Source organism: Salvelinus fontinalis, chromosome 17 (genome assembly GCF_029448725.1).
Source record: "Salvelinus fontinalis isolate EN_2023a chromosome 17, ASM2944872v1, whole genome shotgun sequence".
In the NCBI taxonomy this organism is placed as follows: domain Eukaryota; kingdom Metazoa; phylum Chordata; class Actinopteri; order Salmoniformes; family Salmonidae; genus Salvelinus; species Salvelinus fontinalis.
In genome coordinates this window covers 47,603,600-47,626,092 of record NC_074681.1, presented here as the reverse complement: position 1 = coordinate 47,626,092, position 22,493 = coordinate 47,603,600, and positions in this window count along the sequence as shown.

Sequence of the window (22,493 nt, the reverse complement as noted above, 5' to 3'; positions counted from 1 at the left end):
CACCCTCATGGAGTCTGTTTCTGACCGTTTGAGCAGACGCATGCACATTTGTGGCCTGCTGGAGGTCATTTTGCAGGGCTCTGGCAGTGCTCCTCCTGATCCTCCTTGCACAAAGGCGGAGGTAGCGATCCTGCTGCTGGGTTGTTGCCTTCCTACGGCCTCCTCCACGTCTCCTGATGTACTGGCCTGTCTCCTGGTAGCGCCTCCATGCTCTGGACACTACACTGACAGACACAGCAAACCTTCTTGCCACAGCTCGCATTAATGTGCCATCCTGAATGAGCTGCACTACCTGAGCCACTTGTGTGGGTTGTAGACTCCGTCTCATGCTACCACTAGAGTGAAAGCACCGCCAGCATTCAAAAGTGACCAAAACATCAGCCAGGAAGCATAAGTGGTCTGTGGTCACCACCTGCAGAACCACTCCTTTATTGGGGGTGTCTTGCTAATTGCATATAATTTTCACCTTTTGTCTATTCCATTTGCACAACAGCATGTGAAATTTATTGTCAATCAGTGCTGCTTCCAAAGTGGACAGTTCGATTTCACTGTCACGATCGTCTTGACAATACAAAAACCCTAGACAATACAAAAACCACATACCTTCCCCATGTCACACCCTGACCTAACTAAAATAATAAATGAAAGAATACTAAGGTCAGGAAGTGACAGTACCCCCCCCCCCCCCCAAAGATGCGGACTCCGGCCGCAGAACCTGAAACAGAAGGGGAGGGTCCGGGGTGGCCCCCCATCATGGCGGCGGCTCGGGCACGGGACGAGGCCCCCACTCCACCATGTCAATACCCGCTTTGGTGGCGCCTCTGGAGCGGCGGCCCTTGTAGAAAGTCCCGGACTGAAGACCATCCCAGAGGGCGCCACCAGACGGATGGGTAGCTCCAGACTGAGGGACTGCAGCTCCGGACTGAGGGACTGCAGCTCCGGACTGAGGGACTGCAGCTCCGGACTGAGGGACTGCAGCTCCGGACTGAGGGACTGCAGCTCCGGACTGAGGGACGGCAGCTCCGGACTGAGGGACTGCAGCTCCGGACTGAGGGACTGCAGCTCCGGACTGAGGGACTGCAGCTCCGGACTGAGAGACGGCAGCTCCGGACTGAGGGACGGCAGCTCCGGACTGAGGGACGGCAGCTCATGGCTGGCTGACGGATCTGGCTGCTCATGGCTGGCTGACGGATCTGGCTGCTCATGGCTGGCTGACGGATCTGGCTGCTCATGGCTGGCTGACGGATCTGGCTGCTCATGGCTGGCTGACGGATCTGGCTGCTCATGGCTGGCTGACGGATCTGGCTGCTCATGGCTGGCGGATTGATCTGGCTGCTCATGGCTGGCGGACGGATCTGGCTGCTCATGGCTGGCGGACGGATCTGGCTGCTCATGGCTGGCGGACGGATCTGGCTGCTCATGGCTGGTGGGAAGGCTCTGGCTGATCCTGTCTGGCGGAAGGCTATGGCTGATCTCCTGTCTGGCGGAAGGCTTTGGCTGCTCCTGTCTGGCGGAAGGCTCTGGCGGCTCCTGTCTGGCGGAAGGCTCTGGCGGCTCCTGTCTGGCGGAAGGCTCTGGCGGCTCCTGTCTGGCGGAAGGCTCCTGTCTGGGGGACGGCTCTGAAGGCTCATGGCAGACGGGCGGCTTTGCAGGCTCAGTACAGACGGGCGGCTTTGAAGACTCAGTAGAGACGGGCAGTTCATACGGCGCTTGGCAGACGGACAGTTCAGACAGCGTTGGGCAGACGGACAGTTCAGGCGCCGTTGGGCAGACGGGCAGTTCAGGCGCCGTTTGGGTAGACGGGCAGTTCAGGCGCCGTTGGGCAGACGGCAGACTCTGGCCGGCTGAGACGCGCTGTAGGCCTGGTGCGTGGTGCCGGAACTGGAGGTACCGGGCTAAATACACCTTCAGGCTAGTGCGGGGAGAAGGAACAGGGCATGCTGGACCCTGAGGGTGCACATTAGGCCTAGTGCGTGGTTCTGGAACTGGTGGTACCGGACTGGGGACACGCATCTCAGGGCTAGTGCGTGGAGGAGGCACTGGTGGTAAAGGGCTGGAGACACGCACCATAGGGCTAGTGCGTGGAGGAGGCACTGGTGGTACTGGGCTGGAGACGCACCATAGAGCTAGTGCATGGAGGAGGCACAGGGCTCTGAAGACGCACAGGAAGCCTGGTGCGTGGTGTAGGCACTGGTGGTACTGGGTTGGGGCAGGGAGGTGGCGCCGGAAATACCGGACCGTGCAGGCGTACTGGCTCCCTTGAGCACTGAGCCTGCCCAACCTTACCTGGTTGTATGCTCCCCGTCGCCCGACCAGTGCGGGGAGGTGAAATAACCCGCACCGGTTTATGTAGGCGAACCGGGGACACCATGCGTAAGGCTGGGGCCATGTAAGCCGGCCCGAGGAGACGCACTGGTGACCAGATGCGTTGCGCCGGCTTCATGACATCCGGCTCAACGCTCAATCTAGCCCGGCCGATACGTGGAGCTGGAATGTACCGAACCGGGCTATGCGTACAGGAGACACCATGCGCTTTACTGTGTAACACGGTGTCTGCCCGTACTCTCGCTCTCCACGGTAAGTACAGGGAGTAGGCGCAGGTCTCCTACCTGACTTCGCCACACTCCCTTTAAGGCCCCCCCCCCCAATAAATTTTGGGGTTGTACTCACGGGCTTCCAGCCTTGCTTCCGTGCTGCCTCCTCATATCGCCTCCTCTCGGCTTTAGCTGCCTCCAGCTCTTCACGAGGGAGGCGATATTCTCCCGGTTGTGACCAAGGTCCCTTTCCATCCAGTATCTCCTCCCATGTCCATGAATCCTGTGTAGGTGGGTCCTGTTGCCGCTTGACACGCCGCTTGGTCCTAGATTGGTGGGTAATTCTGTCACGATCGTCTTGCTGTGAGAGATTGGACCAAGGCGCAGCGTGTGCAAAATACATCCTCTTTTATTTAGAAGAGAGAGGGAAAAAACTAGAAACGATAACTATAAACAAACTAACAAAAATAACAAACTGATTTAGAAGAGAGAGGGAAAACCACGAAACTAATACTATACACAAACTAACAATAACAAACTGACGACCGTGACGCTAATAAGACAAATAGTGCTGACACAAACACTACACATAGACAATTACCCACAAACAGCTAAAGCCCCTGGCTGCCTTAAATATGTCTCCCAATCAGAGACAACAATAACCAGCTGTCTCTGATTGAGAACCAATTTAGGCAACCATAGACTTTCCTAGACACCTACACTGAACACTAACCCATCTACTCTACTTAACCCCCTACACATTACAACCACCCTAGACAATACAAAAACCACATACCTTCCCCATGTCACACCCTGACCTAACTAAAATAATAAATGAAACAAAGAATACTAAGGTCAGGGCGTGACATTCACAGAAGTGTGATTGACTTACATTGTGTTGTTTAAGTGTTCCCTTTATTTTTTTGAGCAGTGTATATAGTATAGTGAGTGCAAGACAGAGTCAGTGCAGATAGTTTTGGTACTGTAAATTTACTATTTAGCAGTCTGGCTATTTAGCAGTCTTGTGGATTGGGGATACCTTTTCAAATAAATAGACTTGTTGAGTAATGGGTAATAAATAAAGAATATGAAAACAAAATGAAGACAAGCCAGACATGCAAGTCTAATGCCTAAACAGTCAAAAATAGGATAGCTGTTGGACCAACAGCACTTAATCCATGACCTTTAAATGCTTTACAATATGGACTCAAAAAAAGAACGGGGTATGTGCAAAAAGTGAAGTCTGTACACTAGATCTTATATAATAATGAATCATTGCTGTGGAGCAAGTCCTCCCTGGGAGATACATTCAGTAGCCTAACCAGAGGGGCGGTGGGAATGAACAGGAAGAAAAACAAGCAAAAGCAAAAAAGCAATTGTGTGGTAGTAGCCCATATGGGACTGTCCATCTATCCTTGCCAATAACAATAAATATATACAAAATGAAACAAAAAATAGTAGGGGATAGTGACCAACATACACCGAAAAAATATAAATGCAACATGCAACAATTTAAAAGATTGTACTGCGTTACGTTCATATAAAGGAAATCAGTCATTTGAAAAAATTTGCGCTGGCGTCCCACCTCGACAACATCCGGTGAAATTGCAGAGCGCGAAATTCAAAATTCAAAACCCTAATACTAAACATTCATGACTGTCACGACTTCCGCCGAAGTCGGCCCTTCTCCTAGACACCCTTTTCTCATTTGGACTGACCACCGCAATCTGGAGTACATACGGGCAGCGAGGAGAATGAACCCTCGCCAGGCAAGGTGGGCCATGTTTTTCACCCGTTTTGATTTCACCCTTACCTACAAACCAGGTTCCCAGAACGTTAAGGCAGACGCACTGTCCCGGCTGTATGATACAGAGGAGAGGTCCACAGATCCCACTCCCATAATTACAGCCTCTCGCCTGGTGGCACCGGTGGTGTGGGAGGTGGACGCGGACATCGAACGGGCGTCACGTACAGAGTCCATTCCACATGACTGTCCAGCTGGGCGTCTGTACGTTCCGTTTGATGTCCGCGATCGTTTGATCTGTTGGGCTCATACGTCACCCTCCTCTGGTCATCCTGGGATCGGTCGGACGGTGCGCTGCCTTTCTGGGAAGTACTGGTGGCCCACTTTAGCTAAGGACGTGCGGGTTTATGTTTCCTCCTGTTCGGTATGTGCACAGTGCAAGGCACCTAGACATCTGCCCAGAGGGAAATTACAACCCCTTCCCGTTCCACAGCGACCATGGTCACACCTATCGGTGGATTTCGTTACGGATCTTCCCCCGTCGCGGGGTAACACCACGATCCTGGTCGTTGTGGATCGGTCTCCTTCCTTTGCCCGGTCTCCCTACGGCTCTACAAACTGCGGAGGCTCTGTTCACCCATGTATTCCGGCACTCCGGGGTGCCTGAGGATATAGTTTCTGATCGGGGTCCCCAATTTACGTCTAGAGTCTGGAGGGCGTTTATGGAACGCCTGGGGATCTCGGTCAGTCTTACCTCAGGTTTCCACCCCGAGAGCAACGGGCAGGTGGAAAGAGTAAACCAGGATGTGGGTAGGTTTCTGAGGTCCTATTGCCAGGACCGGCCGGGGGAGTGGGCAGCTTACATCTCCTGGGCCGAGATGGCCCAAAACTCCCTCCGCCACTCCTCTACCAACCTATCACCTTTTCAGTGTGTGCTAGGTTACCAGCCGGTCCTGGCACCATGGCATCAGAGCCAGATTGACGCTCCTGAGGTGGATGAATGGTTTCGGCACTCAGAGGAGACTTGGAACGCTGTCCACGTACGGCTACAACGTGCCATCAGGAGACAAAAAGCGAGTGCCGACCGCCACCGCACTGATTACCGTATTATCCCCTCGTTCCATGTGTCTCTCCTCAGGCCGGTGGTGGCTGGTCCGCTCCAGCAGTCTGAGGTGCGGGAGGTTCCTCCACCCCCTCTTGACATCGAGGGGGTCCCGGCGTATAGCGTAAGAGCCATCATGGATTCTAGGCGTCGGGCGAGGGGCCTTCAGTACCTCGTGGAGTGGGAGGGGTACGGTCCGGAGGAGAGATGCTGGGTACCGGTGGAGGACATTCTAGATCCATCTATGTTACAAGAGTTTCACCGTCTCCACCCAGATCGCCCTGCACCTCGTCCTACGGGTCGTCCTCGAGGCCAGTGTCGTCGCGCTGCTGGAGCCGCGCGTCAAGGGGGGGGTACTGTCACGACTTCCGCCGAAGTCGGCCCTTCTCCTTGTTCGGGTGGTGTTCGGCGGTCGACGTCAACGGCTTTCTAGTCACCACCGATCCATTTTTCTGTTTCGTTTTGTTTTGTCTGCATAATTACACACCTGGTTTCAATTCCCCTATTATGTTCCCTATTTAACCCTCTGGCTTTCATTTCTGTTTTGTCCGTGATTGTTTGTTACGTTAGTGGTTGTTGTTATTTCTTATTATTCCCTTTGTGGATTTTTGCTGTGATTTTGAGTAAACGTTTTGTGTTTCGCTCAACACCTGTGCCCTGCATTTGACTCTGCTACTTCGCTGCACACAACCCTGACAATGACCATACAAGTGTCTTACGTTGTTTAAAAGCATAACTTCTTGTTAATCCAACCGCGTTGTCAGATTTTAAAAAGGCTTTACGGCGAAAGAATACCATGTGATTATCTGAGGACAGTGCCCCACACACAAAAGCATTAAACATTCCAAACCAGCAGAGGCATCACAAAAGTCAGAAATAGCGATAAAATAAATCACCTTTGAAGATCTTCCTCTGTTTGCAATCCCAAGGGTCCCAGCTACACAACAAATGGTTGTTTTGTTCGATAAAGTCCTTCCTTATATCCCAAAAAAGTCAGTTTTGTTGGCGCGTTTGATTCAGTAATCCACCCGTTCCACTCGTTCAACGTTTATACAAAGGAATCCCAAAAGTTACCAATAAACTTTGTCCAAACAAGTCAAACAACGTTTCTAATCAATCCTCAGGTACCCTAATATAAATATAAATGATCAAATTTAAGACGGAATGTAGTATGTTCAATACCGGAGATAAATAACGAGGTGTGCGCCCTCATCCAAGTGCGCCACAAGACTACAGTCAAAATGAGAGCCACCTTGAAAAACTACAATTACTAAGTAATTTTTCAAAACACAAGCCTGAACCCTTTCTAAAGACTGTTGACATCTAGTGGAAGCCATAGGAACTGCAATCTGGGAGGTAATCCTTTAAATCTCCCACAAACAAACATTTGAATGAGCTGTGACCTAAAAAAAAATCTGGATGGATTCTCCTCAGGTTTTTGCCTGCCATATCAGTTTTGTTATGCTCACAGACATTATTTTAACAGTGTTACAAACTTCAGAGTGTTTTCTATCCAATACTACCAATTGTAATGCATATCCTAGCTTCTGGGCCTGAGTAACAGGTAGTTTACTTTGGGCATGTCATTCATCCGATTTTATGAATACTGCCCCCTATCCCTAAAAGGGTTTACAACTTAAAGGTAGGGGCGTGGATCAGAAAATAGTCAGTACCTGTTGTAACCATCATTTGCCTCATGCAGTGCAACACATCTTCTTCGCATAGACAGGCTGTCGTACACGTCGATCCAGAGCATCCCAAACATACTCAACGGCTCACATGTCTGGTCAGTATGCAGGCCATGGAAGAACTGGGACATTTTCAGTTTACAGGAATTGTGTACAGATCCTTGCGACATGGGACTGTGCATGAGGTGAACGAATGGCACGACAATGGGGTTCAGGATCTCGTCACGATAACTCTGTAAATTCAAATTCCTTTAGCTGAAAGATATAATAATATTTGGTGAGTATTTTGTCTATAGAATTTCATTACTGTCAGTGCAGAACTGTGTTCATATTTAATTTAATAACCGAACACTAAACACGAAAATGACAAAAATAATAACCGAAACAGTTCTGTCTGGTACAGATACAAAACAAAAAACAACTACCCACAAACACTGGTTGTGTCACGTTCCTGACCTTATTTTACTTTGTTTAGTTGGTCAGGACGTGAGCTGGGTGGGTAGTAGAAGTTATGTGTTTCTATGTTGGGTTAAATGTGTTCCCTGATATGGTTCTCAATTAGGGGCAGGTGTTTGACGTTTCCTCTAATTGAGAACCATATTAAGGTATGGTTCTCACTGTTTGTTTGTGGGGAATGTGTTCCTGTGTCTGTCGCACCACACGGGACTGTTTCGTTTTCGTTTGGTTAGTCTGTTCCTGTTCGTGTCTTTAATATATTCATTATGTCTGCATACAACGCTGCGTTTTGGGCCTCTGACGAGGAGGAGAACACGCGTTACAGTTTGGAACAGGCTACCTAAGTATGGCTCCCAATCAGAGACAATGATAGACAGCTGCCTCTGATTGGGAACCACAACAGGCCAAACACATAGAAACACAACTACATAGACAAAAGAACATAGACTGCCCACCCTAGTCACACCCTGGCCTAACCAAAATAGAGAATAAAAAGCCTCTCTATAGCCAGGGCGTGACAATTTTCTTTTTCAATTTAAAGTTTTGTTACATTTTCTTGTTTTTCCAATCAACCAACAAAACACATTCCACATTCACAGATCTGGAAGACATAAATAATATATGAAACAAAAAAAAAACTTGCAGCAGAACCATCTGCGTTCCTATTAGATATTTCCAGCCTTAGCTGAGACAACGAGCAAATAATGACTTTTTATGGCACTTTTCACAATATGTATCTGCTCATTTCCCATAATCACCGCATTACTCTGTCCAATTTGAAATATAGTTGAGTAGTGGAGACCAGAGACTATCAAACTTGGGTTGTCTCTTGTGGAGGTCATAAGTGAGCTTTTCAAGAGGGAGAAAGTCAACAATCTGGTCAATCCACATTTTAAATGTAGAAGAGGTATTAGAAGCCCACACTAGAATAATACATTTCTTAGCAAAGTATCTGATGGTCATAAACACATTTTCTCCATCAGGATCAAGAACAAAATCCTGCTGGGAATTAAGAAGCTAGATACACAGGGTCATATCAAACTGTACTTCTAGTATTTTCTATGCAGCAGTATGCCAAGATCTGGTAATCCCTCTACACCTCCAAAATACATGCATATAGGTTCCACTTTCAGAGGTACATATTCTACAGTCAGGAGACATGTCTGTATTCATTCTATGGAGTCTCACTGGGGTGTAATAAAATGTGTACAAAAATGTGTAATTAGATTCTTTCATTTTTACATTAGTAGAGGAGCACTATACCCTGTTGCAAACATCCATAACTCATCACTGATAGCCAGATTATTTTCAAAGGAGTTAAGGAGGAGCCCCCTTTCTCAGAAAGAGGTCTATAGATATGAGATTTTGCCTTTGATGGATTGTGCTGTAGCAAGAAGGGTCTCATTCACTGAGCTCTAAACCTCCCCTTGGAAGTAAATGAGGAAATGACGTGTCTAAATTGAAGATATATTTTTTTTAAAGGGATCTTGGCACATTCAATTCACTGCAGAGCTCTTGAAAGGATTTCAGTATAGTGGTTTTCTGATGAAACGGGTCTGAAAAGGTCCTAATCCCTAGAGTATGCCAAAGATTAAAGGGCATCACTCAGGGCTTTTGGCAAGTCTGGGTTGCATACTATAGGCGAGTGAGAACATATTTAGGAGAAAATGCCACGGTATTTATTGTAGTCCCTCCATGCTAGTAGGGCGCTGTAAATCAAAGGTTTTGGCAATGTTGCCCACTTCACTGAAGTTATTAATGAATATAATTGAGCTTAAGGGCAATGAACCACAGGTTTGGGCTTCTATCTGAATTGACATTGAGTCTTGTCTTTTTGTGATCCATGTTAGCGTGTTGCGGATTTGGGCAGACCAGTAGTAATTGAAGAAGGGAAGGGCAGGACCACCCCTAGATTCAGGTTTCGATAGAGTGGAGAACTGGATCCTAGGTTTTTTATTGCCCCATATAAATTTGGTGATGCTTTGGTTAGTCGTTTTGAAAAAGGAAACTGGGGAGATAGCATAGAAGCATCTGAAATAAATAGTTCAATCTAGGGAGGATGTTCATACGGATTACATTGATTCTTCCGACTAAGCTAACTGGGAGGGAGATCCAGATCCAAAACTTCCGGCGCCGAGCAAGATGGCTGCCTCGCTTCGCGTTCCTTGGAAAATATGCAGTATTTTGTTTTTCTATGTGTTATTTCTTACATTGGTACCCCGGGTGATCTTAGATTTCATTACATACAGCCGGGAGGAACTACTGAATATACGATTAACGTCAACTAACCACCGTTCCTACCAGGAATATGACTTTCCCGAAACGGATCCAGTGTCTTGCCTTCCACCCAATACAATGGACCTGATCCCAGCCGGCGAAGCTACACGACGCCGAAAAAGGGGCAAACGTAGCGGTCTCCTGGTCAGGCTTCGGAGACGAGCACATCGCGCTCCACTCCCTAACATACTACTCGCCAATGTCCAGTCTCTTGACAATAAGGTCGATGAAATCCGAGCACGGGTAACATTCCAGAGAGACATCAGGGATTGCAACGTGCTCTGCTTCACGGAAACATGGCTAACTCAAAAGACGCTAACGGAGTCGGTGCAGCCAGCTGGTTTCTTCACGCATCGCGCAGACAGAAACAAACATCTTTCTGGTAAGAAGAGGGGCGGGGGGTATGCCTCATGATTAACGAGACGTGGTGTGACCATCATAACAACACTCAGGAACTCAAGTCATTCTGTTCACCTGATCTAGAACTCATCACAATCAAATGTAGACCGCATTATCTACCAAGGGAATTCTCTTCGGTCATAATCACAGCCGTATATATTCCCCCGCAAGCAGACACATCGATGGCCCTGAACGAACTCTATCTGACTCTCTGTAAACTGGAAACCACACACCCTGAGGCTGCATTCATCGTAGCTGGGGATTTTAACAAGGCTAATCTAAAAACAAAACTCCCAAAATTCTATCAGCACATCGATTGTCCGACCAGGGCTGGCAGAACTCTGGACCATTGTTATACTAACTTCCGCGACGCATATAAGGCCCTCCCCCGCCCTCCTTTCGGAAAAGCTGACCACGACTCCATTTTGTTGATTCCAGCCTACAAACAGAAATTAAAACTACAAGCTCCCGTGCTCAGGTCTGTTCAACGCTGGTCCGACCAATCTGAATCCACGCTTCAAGACTGCTTCAATCACGCGGATTGGAATATGTTCCGCACGGCGTCCAACAACAACATTGAAGAATATGCTGATTCGGTGAGCGAGTTCATTAGGAAGTGCATTGACGATGTCGTACCCAGAGCAACGATTAACAAGTCCAATACAGCATTTGAAAGATAAACATCTTGTCAATCCAGCCAACATGTCCGATTTTTTAAATGTTTTACAGAGAAAACACCACATATATTTATGTTAGCTCACCACCAAATACAAAAGTGGACAGACACGTATGGATATGATTATGAGGTATGAATTATTGTTCAAGTAGCATGCACAAGCCAACCGAAATAAACTAAAACCAACCTAAAGAGCCCAGAAAAAACTACCTCAGATGACAGTCATATAACATGTTACACAATAAATCTATGTTTTGTTCATAAAAAGTGCATATTTTAGCTATAAATCAGTTTTACATTGATGCTACCCAAAAATGCTAACACATAGCTAGAGTCTGAATCCAGACGGGAGTAGCCAGAGAAAATACATACACCAACGTCGGCTACTAATTACACCTCATAAAACATTTCAGAAAAACATATGGTGGATAACTAATGAAAGACAGATATCGTGTGAATAAAGCCAACATTTCCGATTTTTGAAGTGTTTTACAGCGAAAACACAATATATCGTTATATTAGCTAACAACATAAGCTAGCATAAGTCAGCACTAGCATTGGTCAAGCGCTAGCCTAGCACAGTTAGCCCACTTAGCACAGCACAGCTCAACAGATATATGAAAAAGCATCCCAAATTGGGTCTTATCTTTGTTGATATTCCATCAGAATGTTGTAACGGGGTCCAATGTCCAGTAGAGTCTTTAGTTGGGTTCCAGAACGAATTATTTCCCTCTTTGGTTAGCATGCACAATAGCATTGCGGCGCTACACAGCGTTTCCTCAAAAAATTCTTCCGTCGTATCACATCTAAAGTCCAGAATAAATTGCAATAATATAATTAAAGTATATTGAAAAAACATACTTTAGGATGATTTTGTGACATGTATCAAATAATATCGTAGTCAGACATCATATTCACCGTTATTTACCTTGTTCCAGAAGCCGAGACCAAATTATGCTTCGCGTCCGGAATTTTTTTTTAACTGCGCAGGTCTCACAAGAAGGTGTGTTATTCAGTCCATGGACGAGATATTCGACTCCTTTCAATTCTCACTTCCGCATTACAGCCTGACGAAGGCCTGTGACGTGTCCCTATGGTCCCAAGTCAAAGGGCCTTTTATAGAGAAGGTCTTAAAGAGACACATCGCATTTTGGAAATCTCAATTCGGCTGGGAAAATGGCTGTAAAAATATTTCTGTTCGACTTAGAGAAACAATTCAAACCTTTTTAGAAACTATAGACTGTTATCTATCCAACAGTAGTAAATATATGCATATTGGAAAATAAAAAGTTTCTTAGGAGGCCGTTTGAAAATGTGCACACATTTTCCAGTTTTTTCAATATTCAGCTTGCAGCCCAAACAGGTTAATGTGTAAAAGTTAAATATTTTTAAAAAATAGATTTTGAATTTCGCGCCCTGCAGCTGTTGTCATTGTCGTACCGAATTCGGGCTTGCAGCCCAAACAGGTTAAAACATTCCCAAACCAGAAACCGTGGATTGACGGCAGCATTCGCGTGAAACTGAAAGCGCGAACCACTGCTTTTAACCAGGGCAAGGTGACCGGAAACATGACCGAATACACACAGTGTAGCTATTCTCTCCGCAAGGCTATCAAACAGGCTAAGTCCCAGTACAGAGACAAAATTGAATCGCAATTCAACAGCTCAGACACAAGGGGTATGTGGCAGGGTCTACAGTCTATCACGGATTACAAAAAGAAAACCAGCCCCGTCGCGGACCAGGATGTCTTGCTCCCAGACAGGCTAAATACCTTTTTTGTCATGTTTTTGATCATCATGTCTTGTCCCTGTGCTTCCCTCTGCTGGTCTTATTAGGTTCTTTCCCTCTTTCTATCCTTCTCTCTCCTCCTCCCTTTCTCCCTCTCCCGCTCTCTCTCTATCGTTCCGTTCCTGCTCCCAGCTGTTTCTCATTCTCCTAACGACCTCATTTACTCTTTCACACCTGTCCCCTATTTTTGCCCTCATTAGAGTTCCTATTTCTTCCTCTGTTTTCCGCTTCAGTCCTTGTCGGATTCTTGTTTGATGTTTGCTGTTCTGTGTCCTTGTTCCGCCCTGTCGTGTTTTTGCCTTCATCAGATGCTGCATGTGAGCAGGTGTCTAGTGGTCGCGTCTCCAGTCGTTCATCTCTACTGACGAGAGGATTTCAGTTTTCCTGTTTTGTTTTTACCTTAGATATATCAGGAGTATCGTTTTTGTCTAAGACTGGAATAAAGACTCTGTTTCTATTACGTCGCTTTTGGGTCCTCCTTTGTCAGCATAACATTTTTTGCCCGCTTTGAGGATAATACAGTGCCACTGACACGGCCCACTACCAAAACCTGCGGGCTCTCCTTCACTGCAGCCGAGGTGAGTAAAACATTTAAACGTGTTAACCCTCGCAAGGCTGCAGGCCCAGACGGCATTCCCAGCCGCGTCCTCAGAGCATGCGCAGACCAGCTGGCTGGTGTGTTTACGGACATATTCAATCAATCCTTAGCCCAGTCTGCTGTTCCCACATGCTTCAAGAGGGCCACCATTGTTCCTGTTCCCAAGAAAGCTAAGGTAACTGAGGTAAACGACTACCGCCCCGTAGCACTCACTTCCGTCATCATGAAGTGCTTTGAGAGACTAGTCAAGGACCATATCACCTCCACCCTACCGGTCACCCTAGACCCACTCCAATTTGCTTACAGACCCAATAGGTCCACAGACGACGCAATCGCAACCACACTGCACACTGCCCTAACCCATCTGGACAAGAGGAATACCTATGTGAGAATGCTGGTCATCGACTACAGCTCAGCATTTAACACCATAGTACCCTCCAAACTCGTCATCAAGCTCGAGACCCTGGGTCTCGACCCCGCCCTGTGCAACTGGGTCCTGGACTTCCTGACGGGCCGCCCCCAGGTGGTGAGGGTAGGTAACAACATCTCCACCCCGCTGATCCTCAACACTGGGGCCCCACAAGGGTGCGTTCTGAGCCCTCTCCTGTACTCCCTGTTCACCCACGACTGCGTGGCCATGCACGCCTCCAACTCAATCATCAAGTTTGCGGACAACACTGCAGTGGTAGGCTTGATTACCAACAACGACGAGACGGCCTACAGGGAGGAGGTGGGGGCCCTCGGAGTGTGGTGTCAGGAAAATAACCTCACACTCAACGTCCACAAAACAAAGGAGATGATTGTGGACTTCAGGAAACAGCAGAGGGAGCACCCCCCTATCCACATCGACGGGTCAGTAGTGGAGAAGGTGGAAAGTTTTAAGTTCCTCGGTGTACACATCACGGACAAACTGAATTGGTCCAACCACACAGACAGCGTCGTGAAGAAGGCGCAGCAGCGCCTCTTCAACCTCAGGAGGCTGAAGAAATTCGGCTTGTCACCAAAAGCACTCACAAACTTCTACAGATGCACAATCGAGAGCATCCTGTCGGGCTGTATCACCGCCTGGTACGGCAACTGCTCTGCACACAACCGTAAGGCTCTCCAGAGGGTAGTGAGGTCGGCAGAACGCATCACCCGGGGCAAACTACCTGCCCTCCAGGACACCTACACCACCCGATGTCACAGGAAGGCCATAAAGATCATCAAGGACAACAACCACCCAAGCCACTGCCTGTTCACCCCGCTATCATCCAGAAGGCGAGGTCAGTACAGGTGCATCCAAGCAGGGACCGAGAGACTGAAAAACAGCTTCTATCTCAAGGCCATCAGACTGTTAAACAGCCACCACTAACATTTAGCGGCCGCTGCCAACAAACTGACTCAGCTCCAGCCACCTTAAAAATGGGAATTGATGGAAATTATGTAAAAATGTACCACCAGCCACTTTAAACTATGCCACCTAATATAATGTTTACATACCCTACATTACACATCTCTTATGTATATGTATATACTGTACTCTATATCATCTACTGCATCTTGCCATCTTATGTAATACATGGACCACTAGCCACTTTAAACTATGCCACTTTATGTTTACATACCCTACAGTACTCATCTCATAGGTATATACCGTACTCTATACCATCTACTGCACCTTGCCTATGCCGTATGTACCATCACTCATTCATATATCTTTATGTACATATTCTTTACCCCTTTACACTTGCGTGTATAAGGTAGTAGTTGCGGAATTGTTAGGTTAGATTACTTGTTGTTATTACTGTATTGTCGGAACTAGAAGCACAAGCATTTCGCTACACTCGCATTAACATCTGCTAACCATGTGTATGTGACTAATAAAATTTGATTTGATTTGATTTGAGGTTTGGAGATCGTTCTTGATTCGATCCAGGAGTGGGAGATCATTTTCCTTGAAAAGGCTATTCAGATCTGGTGTTAGAAAGATCCTAAGGTATTGAAACCTTTGTGTCTTCCACTGGAACTGACAGTGTCTTCATAGAGATGTTGAGTGTAAGATTGACAGGGCAAACAGTGGATTTGTTAAAATTCCTCTTGCATCCTGAAAACTTGCCTTACTGAGCAATTGTGTCTAAAATGGGAGGGATTTCTCAGGGTTGGATATGTAGAACAAGACATTATCCGCGTAGAGCAAAATCTTATCCACTCCATCCTGTGACAACGTAGCCCCCGTCCAGACCACAGTAAAAAAGAGGGATAAAATAAAATTAATAGCCCAGCCTACAAATACCTCCTCCAAAAGGACATAGGGCTAATCGTTTGGACCAAATAAAACTGAAATTATGGATCAAATCCTTAAGAGGGATAGGATAAGTTGGTTTGTTTATATTGAAATGAAATATCAACAGGATAAGGCCATAGGCAGAAAATTGACACATTGAACCTCTCGTTAGGTCTGTAAATTGTCGTAATCGACAGGCTATAAACGGTGGAGGCCTATGGGGCAATGAAAACTACAAATAATAATTTAAAAAAAGGGGAAATAAAAGTAAGCTAAAACATTCGTAGGCCTAGGTTAGGCTATAGGTCCTATCCCACTCTCAGCTAAAAGAAAATAAATACAAATTAGACGGCTGTAATGACATTTAGTGGGGCGGGTGGTTCATTGGATGGCGGCTATATGTTGTCTTACATCCATTAGTAATAACAGTAATCACTTTTAATCATTGGTCCAATTCTCAGTGACCAGGATTGTCCTTCAAAAAAAAATTGTCTCTTCGGGAGTTTTGAAGTGTCGCAGGGCTCCTTGGTGAAGAATCCTGAGCTCGTTTGGGTATTTGAATCCTCTAAAGATGCTTCGGTCAATGGAGTATTCCTTCACCTCGTCAAACTCTCTGCGTTTTCGGCGTATTCCAGCTCACAGGTCCTGGTATAAGGTAAGTTTGGCGTTTCCCACTGTAATGGTGTTGATTTTTGCCACCTGTAGGACTCGTTCCTTGTCAGTGAATCTCAGGAAACGTATGGTGATTGGGCGCGGTGGTTGTCTGGCTGCTGGTGGGGGCCTCAGGGCTCGGGGAGCTCTCTCGAGTTCCATGGGCCTGTCGGTGGACATATGGAACCACTCGGGAAGTTTGTCTTGCAGGTAACGGATCAGTGGCATGTTTCCCTTCTTTTTTTTCGGACAGATTTAATAGAACACAATTATTCCTTCGCTCCCTATTTTCTAGGTCCTCTGCTTTTTAACAGATGCTCTATTTTCTTTTTAGCGGATGCTATTGTTTCCATGGCGTCATCGAGTGAGTTTTCCATGGATAGGGTTCATCCCTCTGCCTCATCCAGGTGCCCCGCATTTATGGTTATCTTGTTGTTGATGTCAGGCAAAGCATTTTCCAGGGTTGTGACCTTGGCCCCTATCGCACTGAGCTGAGAGTTAGAGTTTTAACTTGAAGTGGAGGTAAGATTAAGAATAGGAAACTACTTATGCGGAGCTCTTAGTTCATGCGACCATCTCATTCAAGAGTCACGTGATCCCCCTAACTAATTGCATTCCAAACTGAAGACCATGATTAGTTGATTATTGGAGTCAGGTGTGTCAGCTGTGGCTGGGGCAAAAGTGTGTCAAAAATAAAGCCCCCAGGGAGTTGACCATCCATGACCTAGATCAGAGAGAAAACTAGCTATTATAGTTTTAGAATTGTGTGTTGTACAACAGCTGACTAAAGACAAGGCATTCAGATCAAGAACACGAGGCATGCAGTTGAGAATGTCTCCATGGTAACGGTGCCGCTTTACAATTCCCTGTTGAAGCTTTGAGACAAAGTTGCCACTTGTTGTAGCAAACGAGTGTCATGAAATACATGCACAAGAAACGGTTTACACAAAATAGCTAGCTAGCTCTCTGCTTGGCGGCTAGCTAGCTAGCTGCTAAGTTGAACACACAATGTTTGCGCATCAATCTTTGAATGGCTAAATGGATCCGTCTCGTCACAAGACTTTGGCTAAAGTGTTGACATGCCTTGAATACTCCAGCCAACAATGTAAGATATTGTAAAACTACACCATTCAGATCAAGAAACCGCCGCGTTGTGTCTCATCTTATGTATCTGAACGGGGCTTTTTGGCTCTTCCGTGCTAGTACAAGCTAACGAGCCAATATCAGCGTGGTTCTGAGACCACAGACATCAGAAATGTAACACAAGGTCAAGTAACGTTATACACATAAGTTAGTTAATTATGACTAACTAGTGAAGCAACATTTTATATTCAAATGAAACGAACCAATGTCTGTTTGTAACGTTAGCTAGCTAGCTAATCGGATGTGTGGCTTAACCTGTCTAGGACTAGGGTGCCGCTAGCGGCACTCCCCCCCCACCCCCACTGAAAAGGCAGAGCCGCGAAATTCAAAAAATATATTTTTTTTAAATATTTAACTTTCACACATTAAAGTCCAATACAGCTAATGAAAGACACAGATCTTGTGAATCCAGCCAACATGTCCGATTTTTAAAATGTTTTACAGGGAAGACACAATATGTAAAGATGTAAATCTATTACCTAAAAACACATTAGCATAATCCACCATCTTTTATTTGTCCACCAACACCAGTAGCTATCACCAATTCGGCTAAACTAAGATATTTATAGCCCCTAACCAAGAAAAGAACTCATCCGATGACAGTCTGATAACATATTTATGGTATGGGATAGGTTTTGTTAGAAAAATGTGCATATTTCAGGTAGATGGCATAGTTTACAATTGCACCCACCGTCACAAATGGACTAGAATAATTACAATGAGCAACGTGTTTACCTAACTACTAATCATCAAACATTTCGTAAAAATACACAGCATACACTAATCGAAAGACACAGATCCTGTGAATACAGACAATATTTCAGATTTTCTAAGTGTCTTACAGCGAAAACACAATAAATCGTTATATTAGCATAGCACATAGCACCCCAGCATTGATTCTAGCCAAAGAGAGCGATAACGTAAACATCGCCAAAATATATTATTTTTTTCACTAACCTTCTCAGAATTCTTCAGATGACACCCCTGTAACATCACATTACAACATACATATACAGTTTGTTCGAAAATGTGCATATTTAGCCACCAAAATCATGGTTAGACAATGGGAAAAGTAGCCCAGCTGGTGAGAAAATGTTGGTGCGCCATATTAGACAGTGATCTACTCGTATACACAAATACTCATAAACGTGACTAAAAAATATAGGGTGGACAGCGATTGATAGACAATTTAATTCTTAATACAATCGCTGATTTACATTTTTTAAATTATCCTTACTTTTCAATACAGTTTGCGCCAAGCGAAGCTACGTCAAACAAGATGGCGTCATAAGCGATTAACATTTCTCGACAGAAACACGATTTATCATAATAAATTGTTCCTACTTTGAGCTGTTCTTCCATCAGTATCTTGGGCAAAGGATCCTTTCTTGGGTCTAATCGTCTTTTGGTGGAAAGCTGTCCTCTTGCCATGTGGAAATGCCAACTGCGTTCGTCATGAACTGGAAGCGTGCCCAGAGATTCACAGCGTCTCAGAAATAAATGTCCCAAAATCGCACTAAACGGATATAAATTGCTATAAAACGCTTTAAATTAACTACCTTATGATGTTTTTAACTCCTATAACGAGTCTTAACATGACCGGAGAAAGATTACTCCCTACACTAATGCTTGGAACAAGTGCAGGTCGATGTCCTCCACGCGCATGACGCAGCTGGAAAAGAGTTACTAGCTACAAGGTTTTTTTATTTATAGTGCCTGTGATTGCGCAATCGACCCCATTCAAATCGTCATCACGTAAAGGCATCCAGGGGAAGACGTAAGCAGTGTCCGTATACTCATAGGAATAACATTGGCCTTAAAACTGACTCCAGAACAGTGGCCAAAATTTCTGAAATCTGACTCCATGTCAGGGAAATTGCTGTAGAATGGGTTCTGTTCCACTTAGAGACAAAATTTCAACTCCTATAGAAACTATAGACTGTTTTCTATCCAATAATAATAATAATAATAATATGCATATTGTACGATCAAGAATTTTGTAGGAAGCCGTTTCAAAAATTACACGATTACCATAAATAGTGACAACAGCGCCCCCAGCCTTAACAGGTTAAACAATTAAAACAAGAAATACAAAATATTACTCGCATACATACAATATTTACAACTAAATAGCAACATTTCTATAATATACACTAAATGACCAAAAGTATGTGTACACCTGCTTGTCTAACATGTATTTCCAAAATCATGGGAATTAATATGGAGTTGGTCCCCCCTTTGCTGCTATAACAGCCTCCACTCTTCTAGGGAAGGCTTTCCACTAGATGTTGGAACATTGTTGCAGGGACTTGCTTCCAGTCAGCCACAAGAGCATTAGTGAGGTTGAGCACTGATATTGGGCATTTAGGCCTGGCTTGCATTCGGCGTACCAATTGATCCCAAAGCTATTCGATGGGGTTGAGGTCACGGCTCTGTGCAGGCCAGTCAAGATCTACCACACCGTTCTTGACAAACCATTTCTATATGGACCTCGCTTTGTGCACGTATGGCAATTGCTTGGCCTCTGACCGCAAGGCACTACAGATGGTAGTGCGTACAGCCCAGTACATCACTGGGGCTAAGCTGCCTGCCATCCAGGACCTCTACACCAGGCGGTGTCAGAGGAAGGCCCTAAAAATTGTCAAAGACCCCAGCCACCCTAGTCATAGACTGTTCTCTCTACTACCGCATGGTATGCGTTACCGGAGTGCCAAGTCTAGGACAAAAAGGCTTCTCAACAGTTTTTACCCCCAAGCCATAAGACTCTTGAACAGGTAATCAAATGGCTACCCGGACGATTTGCAGTGTGTGCCCCCCCAACCCCCCCAAAACCCTCTTTTTACGCTGCTGCTACTCTCTGTTCATCATATATGCATAGTCACTTTAAATATACATTCATGTACATACTACCTCAATTGGGCCGACCAACCAGTGCTCCCGCACATTGGCTAACCGGGCTATCTGCATTGTGTCCCGCCACCCACCACCCGCCAAACCCTCTTTTACGCTACTGCTACTCTCTGTTCATCGTATATGCATAGTCACTTTAACCATATCTAGATGTACATACTACCTCAATCAGCCTGACTAACCGGTGTCTGTATGTAGCCTCGCTACTTTTATAGCCTCGCTACTGTATATAGCCTGTCTTTTTACTGTTGTTTTATTTCTTTACTTACCTATTGTTCACCTAGCACCTTTTTTGCACTATTGGTTAGAGCCTGTAAGTAAGTATTTCACTGTAAGGTGAAACCTGTTGTATTCGGCACACGTGACGAATAAACTTTGATTTGATTATCATGCTGAAGCAGGAAAGGGCCTTCCCCAAACTGTTACCACAATGTTGGAAGCACAGAATCATCTAGAATGTCGTTGTATGCTGTAGCGTTAAAACCTTTTTGGGCTAGGTTGGACGCTAGCGCCCCACCTCGACAACATCCGGTGAAATTGCAGAGCGCGAAATTCAAAATACAAAATCGTAATATTAAACATTCATGAAAATGCAAGTCTCTTACATCATTTAAAAGCTTAAATTCTTGTTAATCCAACCGCGTTGTCAGATTTCAAAAAGGCTTTACGGAAAAAGCATACCATATGATTATCTGAGGACAGCGCCCCGCATACACCAGCATTAAAAACATTTTCCAAGCCAGCAGAGTCATCACAAAAATCAGAAATAGCGAAAAAACAAATAACTTACCTTTGAAGATCTTCCTCTGTTTGCAATCCCAAGGGTCCCAGCTACACGACAAATGGTTGTTTTGTTCGATAAAGTCCTTCTTTATATCCCAAAAAGTCAGTTTAGTTGGTGCATTTGATTCAGTAATCCACCCGTTCCACTCATTCAACATGCAGACAAAGGAATCCCAAAAGTTACCAATAAACTTCTTCCAAACAAGTCAAACAACGTTTCTAATCAATCCTCAGGTACCCTAATATAAATATAAATGATCAAATTTAAGACGGAATGTAGTATGTTCAATACCGGAGATAAATAACGAAATGCGCGCCCTCATTCACGCGTGCCACAAGACTAAAATCCAAATGAGCCACCTTGAAAAACTACAACTACTAACTCATTTTTTTAAAAACAAGCCTGAATCCATTTCTAAAGACTGTTGACATCTAGTAGAAGCCATTTGAACTGCAATCTGGGAGGAATTCCTTTGAATTGCCTGTGACCTCAAAAAACAAAATTCCGGATGGATTCTCCTCAGGTTTTCGCCTGCCATATCAGTTCTGTTATACTCACAGACATTATTTTAACCGTTTTAGAAACTTCAGAGTGTTGTCTATCCAATGCTACCAATATGCATATCCTAGCTTCTGGGACTGAGTAACAGGCCGTTTACTTTGGGCACGTCAGTCATCCGAACGTCCGAATACTGCCCCCTAGCCTTAAGAAGTTTTAAGATTTCCCTTCACTGGAACAAGGGGCCTAGCCTGAACCATGAAAACAGCCCCAGATCTGCCCGAATGAATAGTGCCAACTGTAAAGTTTGATGGAAGAGGAATACCTTTCCACCATAATGCACTATGCATTCGGCAGGCAGCATTCTTCTCGAATCCCCCAAACCCAGATTTGTCCGTCAGATGGTGAACCGTGATTCATCACTCCAGAGAACATGTTTCCACTGCTGAGTATTATGGCGGTGAGCTTTACACCACTCCAGCCGATGCTTGGCATTACACATGGTGATCTTAGGCTTGTGTGCGGATGCTCGGCTATGGAAACCCATTTCATGAATCTCCCGACGAACATCTCTTGTACCAATGTTGCTTCAAGAGGCAGTCTGGAACTCGGTAGTGAGTGTTGCAACCGAGGACAGACGATTGTTACGTAATTCAGCACTCAGCAGTCCCATTCTGTGAGCTTGTTTGGCCTACCACTTCGCAGCTGAGCTGTTGTTGCTCCTAGATGTTTCCACTTTACAATAACATCACTTACAGTTGACCGGGGCAGCAGTGGCAGGGAAGAAATTTGACAAACTGACTTGTTGGAAAGGTGGCATCCTATGACGGTGCCACGTAGAAAGTCACTGAGCTCTTCAGTAAGGCCATTCTACTGCCAATGTTTGTCTATGGAGATTGCATGGCCGTGTCCTCGATTTTATACATATGTCAGCAACAGGTGTGGTTTAAATAGCCGAATCCACAAATTTGAAGGGGCG